Below are 7,710 nucleotides of genomic sequence, written 5' to 3'. Positions count from 1 at the left end.
CAGGATGAGCAGTGTTAGTGACAGGATGGTAATCATTGACCCTGGCTCCATGTGAGGAAACAAGGGCCATCAGGTGTGTGTTGCCTGTTAATCTGCTCTTGGTTGTAACAGAAGAAAAGAATGGGGGTTCCTGAGAATTGTTAATAATATTTTTAACAGGGTCTATTCTCCATACCCTTTTGGAGATCCTGCTTTTTGAGTGTACCTAGTGGAAGGCTCAGATTTTTTGTAAAGGGCACAGCCCCAGTAAACTCCCATAACCAGCCTTTGTTTCCTTGGCCCTCCTAGTCAGCCAGTGGATGGCATCATCCCAAAACTATTTTAGTGTTGAGAATCCACCAAACTAGAGTTCCTCTTGCCCTGAGTTATATCATTGAGCATGGGGAGGGGAACAACTGACCAGGGAATGGGTTGCCTTGTTAAGCTTTGAGGAGAGGAATGTCAAAGACTTGGCTGGTTTTTAAGGGAATCCAAGAGGGTAAGCTTGAATTCATTGGGGGAAAATCTATTCCACATAGTGAAGTGTCAATGGTATTGAAGTTTGAAGGTCCCTGAGGGCTGCATATTCTGGTGGTGCTGGAAGGACTTTGTATCATGCAGAAAATGGTGGCAGTTCTGTTGACCTGGTCTGTTTTGAGCTCCTAGATAAGTTGGCTGAAGGTGTGTTTGGGCCAGAGATTGTGACACCAGAAAACATTCCATAGCACCTACTGAGTGTATTTCTCTTACCTGGAGCTACTATTATGTCTATAACAGGATTTATGGGATTATAATTTGTCTCTGACCAAAGCAGAACTCAAACTTGGAATCGAGTTTCAGGAAAGAACATCCTCTCGAGGCTGAGACAATGTAGGAACTTTACATGACATTCTCCTTCAACACTAATGGAGGTGTTTACAGCAGGCCGTTCTGCAGGTGAGTGGAGGGGAGAGGTGGGGATATGGGGCTGTAATTCTGCCTCAGAAGGTGTCACTAGGATGCACTGCATGACAAATGCAAGCCAAATTAAATGATGATGGCCTGAGCCTCTCCTGCTGAGCTGCCATCCCATGTGAAAGCCATAAGCTTTCTCTCCACGTCCTTGTGGCTGGGACTTTTCAAGTCACTGATACCCCTAGTAACATGATTATAGGGGACTTCTGTCTCCTTTTGTCTTCCTGGCTTCCCTTTTCTTACACACCATGTCTGTGTACCTCCGATTCTCCCCTGTCTTGGTCTACTCCATGTAAATCCATTTGACAGTGGCTGGTTTGCCTTAGTAGAATTCCCTTGGATGCTATTTGGTGCAGAACTGTCCTTGACTTTCACAGGGTGTCCTGGGACCATTTGGACTCAATAGCTTCCGGGTTCTCACCATTTCAGATAAATGGAACTAAAAATTACCTCAAACTGCATCATTCCCTCCTTTCTCTTGTATTAATGTTATTTTACCTATGAAATATTAGAGATCTTGGATCTTAGATATTGTTTCTATGTAGTTCCTAATGTTTTCCTTTTTATAGTCATATTCTTGCTTTGTGACATGGTAACTACATTCAATTTTATTTAAACACTGAGCCATACTGAGGGAGGGGGAGCTTTGAACACATTGCAGGAGAAAGGAAAGCATTGAGTGAATCTCCTGGTCTCTCCACTCACACCATTTTTCTAGGCTCCCACATCACCAACCTTTCATTTTACTCCATGACTTCCTTGACCCTAGTTACATTTAAAAAAAAAAAACTGTTCCCACCTCAACAGCATGAAGAGATAAAAAAAAAAATAAAGAGAAGGAAAGGGGATGAAAACAGTTTTTGTATATCCTGTTGGCAATAGAAAAAAACCTGGCAGAGTAGAAATTGTCAACCCATTGCCTCCTTTCTTCCCCCAGGCATCCCAACCCCAGAGTTAGAAAGGTTCTCAGTCAGCCAGTTTCATTTTGGGGCAACTCTAATGGTTAGAAAGTTTGGCCTTTTATCAAGCCTCAATTTGCCTCTTTGCAATCTCCACCCATTACAAGAAGACTTGTAAACCATATGAGAGGTGGCTCCAAAACACTCATAATTGGAGAAATACACAACAAAACCAGCAGATGGGCAAAGATGAATGAACAAATACTTACTAATCGAGTGTTAAGTCTGTCTGTGTCAGGCACTGCAGTAACAGCTTGAGATAACAAATACAATGAAAGAAACAATCCCTACTCCCAAGGAGATTACATTCTTACTGGTAGACATCCAGTATCAAGAGAGTTCGAGTTAGGAACTGGCCTGTAATTTCATTGGTTTAAAGCAGTTTAGCCTCAAGGCTGCAGGTTTTCCACTCCTGGTTTAGAGCATTCTCAGGTATTCTCTCCACCTTTGCAGGTTGTCCTCTTCGATGCAATTTTTAGTTTTTGAGAGTTGTCTGAGTACCAAGATACATAGCCAGTATTTGTCAGAGGCAGGATTCAATCTCAGGACTTTCTGGCTTCAAGGCCGGCTTTCTATCCCTTGTACCTTGCTGCCTCTGTAAAAAGAACAAATACACCCACAGGGTTGGAGCAAGACACATTACAGCTCCTCTTCCAGGATATGTGTGTGTACTAGGGGAGGGAGGGGAGGTGAGGAGAGTAAAGGTCCAGCTAGTGGTGGAAAGGAAGACCAAGGCTGTAGAGTGTTAGGGCTGGGAGGGAGGAGCCAGCTTTCAGTGAGGGTTGGCAGATAGAGGGAAAGTGAAAGAAAGGTCCAAGAACAAGGAAAATGTATTATGGGATATGAATCCCAGAGGGCACAATGGAAGGGCTGGTGTAGGATATGGGTGGACTAGAGTTGGGGGGGATGGAGATTAGAGTTTGGAGGTAGTTGGTTCCTGTGTGCCTGGTGATTGGTTAATACTGAGATAGGGAGAGAAATGGGGTAGAGAATTTCTCACCATAGGGGTAGTAATGGGTGACAGATGCAAACTAAAGCTCAAAATCTCCAAAGGGGTATTGACAGTCAAGGATCAGAGGTGCAGGGCCTTAGTCACTCTTCTCTGCTCTGCCTGTGATGAAGTGTGGAGTGGGCAGTGGGTGGTACTACAGCTGAGATGGCACTAGATCTGGGTCATCCTAGTCCTTTTGCTGATTCTGTTCCTTGTCTGGAGAGACAGGGATAGGTGAGGCAGGGACAATGGATGGGTAGTGTTGGTGCACCTTGTCCCCTACCGCAGACAGAGAGGGCATACCAAGTGCCAAGTCCATTGTTAAATGCTGGGGTTAAAAATAGAAAAACAAGATAGTCCCTGCTCTCAAGAAGCTCATATTCTAATAGCACAGGGCGTCTCTATTTTTTGTGTAATGGACCTCTTTAGCAGTCTGGTGAAACATTTGGACACAGGCACTGTGCTAACTGCTGGAGGTACAAAGAGAGGCAAAAGATAGTTTCTGTGAGGAGCTTACAGTTTAAGTGGGGAGACAATAAGCAAACAAATATGTAAACAAAACAAGCTATATACAAAATAAGTAGGAAGTAATTAACAGAATTAATAGATCTTGGGGAAGGCTTCCTAGAGAAGATGGGATTTTAGTTGGGACTTAAAAGAAGCCAGAGAGGTCAGCAGGTGGAGTGGAGGAGGTAGAGAGAATGCTGGGAGCCAAGGGATGGATTGTCTTGTACATGGAACAGCCAAGAGGCCAGTGCCACTGAATCAAAGAAGAATTTGTGTTGAAGAGTACATGTTGGGGAGTAAGGTATAAGAAGGCTGGAAGGGTAAGAGAGGGCTAAGTTTAGGAAGGGCTTTGAATACCAAACAGAAGACTTTGTATTTGCTCCTGGAGGCAATAGGGAGCCATTGCAGTTTACTGAGCAGGGTGGCAACAAGACTGGACTTTGGAGAGAGACTTGAGGCAGGCATACCCACCAACAGGTTACTGCAATAATTCCAGTGTGATTATAATGTTTTTAAATGCATAAAATAAAACACATAGGATTATAATCAAATATCAAAATAGAGTTATAATCTTTTTTTAAAAGTTCACAGACTCCAGGTTAAGAACTCTCGTGATAGGAGGAGACAGCACACATGGGAAGTTGTAGCTGCAAAGTCAGCTGGCCCAGGACCATGATGATAAAGCAAATGGTAACAAATCTCTAGCGTCTTTTCCATTGATGAAACTGTCTGTTGAACCGTTTCATGGGCTACGGAATTTGGTGGTGAGAACTTTCTCTGGGTCTTGAATAGCTGTGGCAGGCCGAAGAGGTGAGGGCTGCAGCCCCTGTGGAAGCCAGTGCCAGATTTCTTCTCCACAAGGGCTGCTCCCGAGGTCATTGGTCCTGAGCTGGGACTCAGCTGGAAGTAGGGCAGGTACACTAGCATACTGTTTTTAAAATAGTTTATTATTTTTACTTTTTCAATTACCAAGCATGTTGTTATTCATCTGCCCCTCCCATTCCCCACTCCCCACACATATAATGAACAAATAAAAAAACATAATAGCCCTCACTACATAGTTGCATGGTCTGGCAAAGCAAGTTCCCACATTAACCATGTCCAAAAATGTCTGTCTCTGCATCTGAAGTTCATCACCTCTCTTCCAGAAGGTTAGAGCCACATATTGTCTTCATTCTTTTGGACATGGTTTAGCGTTGTATTGATCAGAGTTCTGAAGGCTTTCACAATTGTGTTTCTCTATTGTCATTGTCTAAATGGTTCTCCCAGTTCTGCCCACTTCACTCTGCATCAGTTCATAGGGTCTTCAGAGTTTCCTCTGAATATGTCCATTTCATCATTTCTTGTGGCACAATAATATTCCATTACATTTACATACTACAATTTGTTTAGCCATTCCTCAATGGGAGGACATTCCCTTATTTTCCAATTTGGGGGCTACCATGGAAAGAAGCTGCTATAAATGTTCTTGTACAGATAGATCCTTTTCCTATGCCTTTGGCCTTTTGGGGGCATAGAGCTAGCAATGATATAACTGGGTCAAAGGCACACTTTGGTAACTTTGGGGAACATAGTTCCAAATTGCTTTCCAGAATGACTGGACCAGTTTTCAGCTCTGCCAACGTTGTGCTACACTAATACACCATAGGGAGAACTCTGACTTAGCCCAATTATTCCAGAAATCAATTTGGAATTATGCTAAAAAAAGTAATGAAAATATTCATATCCTCTGACCCAGCAATAACCCTAATAGACATATACTCCAAGGAGATCAAAGACAGACAGAAAGATCCACATGCATGAAACTTCTCATGGAAGAACAGAACTTGAAGCAAAGGCGATTCCCATCGATTGGGAATGACTAACAAACTGTCAAACATTACTGGATCATAAAAAAACAACGAATATGAAGAATTCAGAGATGGATTGGAAGACCAGAGCAAAGTAAGCAGAAGCAGGAAAACGATGTGCGCGAAACTCAATCCTGTAATGACCAAGAAGTGTGGCCCTGAAAGTATTGAGAGGATGCATTTACTTTCTTTGCAGAGATGGAGGATAATAGGTATGTTAGTGTGTCGGTTGCTTTTGTTAAACTATTATTTTTCTCTCTTCTTTTAAAAAATATTTTAAGTGATTACTTACTGGGTAGGGGTGGAGGAAGAGATATTTTCATAAATAAAGGAAATGTCTCCTGCCTGAGAGGTGATGGACTCAGAGTGCAGACCGATACAATTTTTTTAGTTGTGGCCAATGTTGGAATTTGTTCTGCTGGTGACTATACATGTTTGTTTTTCTTTCTCACTTGGTAGGAGTAGGTGGGTAGAGGGGAGAAAGGTAGGAGGGAGAGAAGGCAGATTTTTATGGATTAAAAAATTATAAAAAGAAAGGTGATGTAAAAATAAGGGATAGCAATGAAAAAATTTTTTGTTTGTTTTGTTTGGAGGCAATTGGGGTTAGGTGACTTGCCCAGGGTCACACAGCTAGTAAGTGTCTGAGGCTGGATTTGAACTCAGGTCCTTTTGACTCTATTGACGGAAACAACATGCACACAGATAAGAGCTGGTGCTCTATCCACTATGCCACCTAACTGCCCCAGCAATGAAAATTTTTAAAAATTTAACAGGTAGTTGGGGGGACCTCCCTTGGACATAAGCATGTTCTCTGGCTCTGGTGATGGACACATACTCTGACTCATCCTTGAAGGACTTTGCACTTAGGGGTGATGTAGCAATTCCTTATTGGTCCTTGTGATTGGGAAGTGGTACCAAAGGTATCTGGTGACCAAGTCAGTAAGAGGCACCCACTCAGCAGGCCATAAAAAGTGAGAACTAAGGCTCTGTTTCTCTTTCTCTCTTTTGAGTGTTAGGCCGGGACTTGAGCACTCTCTCCCTTGGACTTCCAATGATGTGAACAGGGGATTTTTCTCCAGATGTTACCCAAAAAGGGAGCTGTAGCTCTGGGCTCAAACAGACTAAGTCCAATCCTGGGAGGATCCTGAACCCTGCAAGAGGGGAGTCAGCTTTCCCCCTTACACTCTGGGACAGTCTTAAAGTTTAGGTATGGTTTGTGGCTAGGGTCTCCCCTAAAAAGAATGAACAGGTTGTCTTCCAGAAAAGATACTCAATGTACAAAGTAGATCTCAAGTAGAGGAAATCTATATTTTATTTATTTCCTCCACCACAAACGAAATGCTAAACACATTAAAGCCTAAGTTCACCTTACCAAATATTTCAAACATTAAGAACAATAATGCGTCACCTATTATACTCTCCTGACAGGTAAAGGCACCTTGGCAGGACTGCTCACCAAATGTTTCACATTCACCTTGAGTCTTTTGGCCATTGAGGGCACGGCTTGGCATTCATTGCCCAGCCCTTTGACTTCAGGACCCTTCTGGTGGCAGTCATCCCTGAGAACCTGATTGTGGGGCAGCTAGCTAGCGCCTGGCTCAGACTTCAGCCTCTTGAGCTCACAGGTTTCCAGCAGGGCTGGAAATGGCCATCTTCCTGGGCTCGGGGCAAGTAACAAAACAGAAGAGGCAGCTGAAGTTAAGGTGCAACCTCATGATTGCCAGCACGTTTGTTTGGTTGCCATTGCCCCTTATGGTGGGGGCGACTATGTGACTCTTGAGTGACATGCTTAGATAGTTGAGGCTCACTTATGCCTCCCTCTAGTCACGGGACCCAGTAAGGAAATTTCTCTGTCACCCCGAAACTCAAGTCCTTCAGTGCTAAGTCAATTCCATGGGAGGTATCCCAATCCAAGAAATGGGGGGAGGGTGCCCCTCCCCAGATTACCCTGTTACAAAAGAGAAGCCTTAGAGTGGCTTGCACAAGGGAAGAGGAATTCAGCCCCTCCCCACATTGCAGGAGCAGCCTAGAAAAGTTTTTCAGTAGGCCTTTTCCTGGTTTCTGCTGAGCTCTGGCAGGAGAAGAGGCCAGCCTATTCCTGGAAGGGAGAGTCCATCTACTGAAGTCCCCTAAGAACTCCCCTTCATCTTAAGGAGGATAAAAGGCAGTAAGAGCAACGCCAAGTTGATTGGGCTGATTTGTTCAAAGAGATCAAAGGGCCCATGGTGGGCTTTGGCTTTTCCCAGAAAGGACCTCTCTTCCCAGGCTAGGGGAAGCCACAGACAAATTCCATTGATGTAAACATGTACACAGATAAGAAAATACAAAATAGATATCAGATAATTTGAGGGATGGCATAAGGGCACTAGCAGCTAGAAAGGGGCACAAAGAAAGGCCTCATGGAGAAGGTGGGGCTTGAGCTAAGTTTTGAAGGAAACTTGGGATTCTTAGAGATGAGGAGGGAAGGCAT

The sequence above is a fragment of the Trichosurus vulpecula genome, chromosome X, assembly GCF_011100635.1.
Source record: "Trichosurus vulpecula isolate mTriVul1 chromosome X, mTriVul1.pri, whole genome shotgun sequence".
NCBI classification, from domain to species: Eukaryota; Metazoa; Chordata; class Mammalia; order Diprotodontia; family Phalangeridae; genus Trichosurus; species Trichosurus vulpecula.
The sequence above is the reverse complement of the archived record's forward strand: the minus strand, read 5'-3'. Positions refer to the sequence as shown.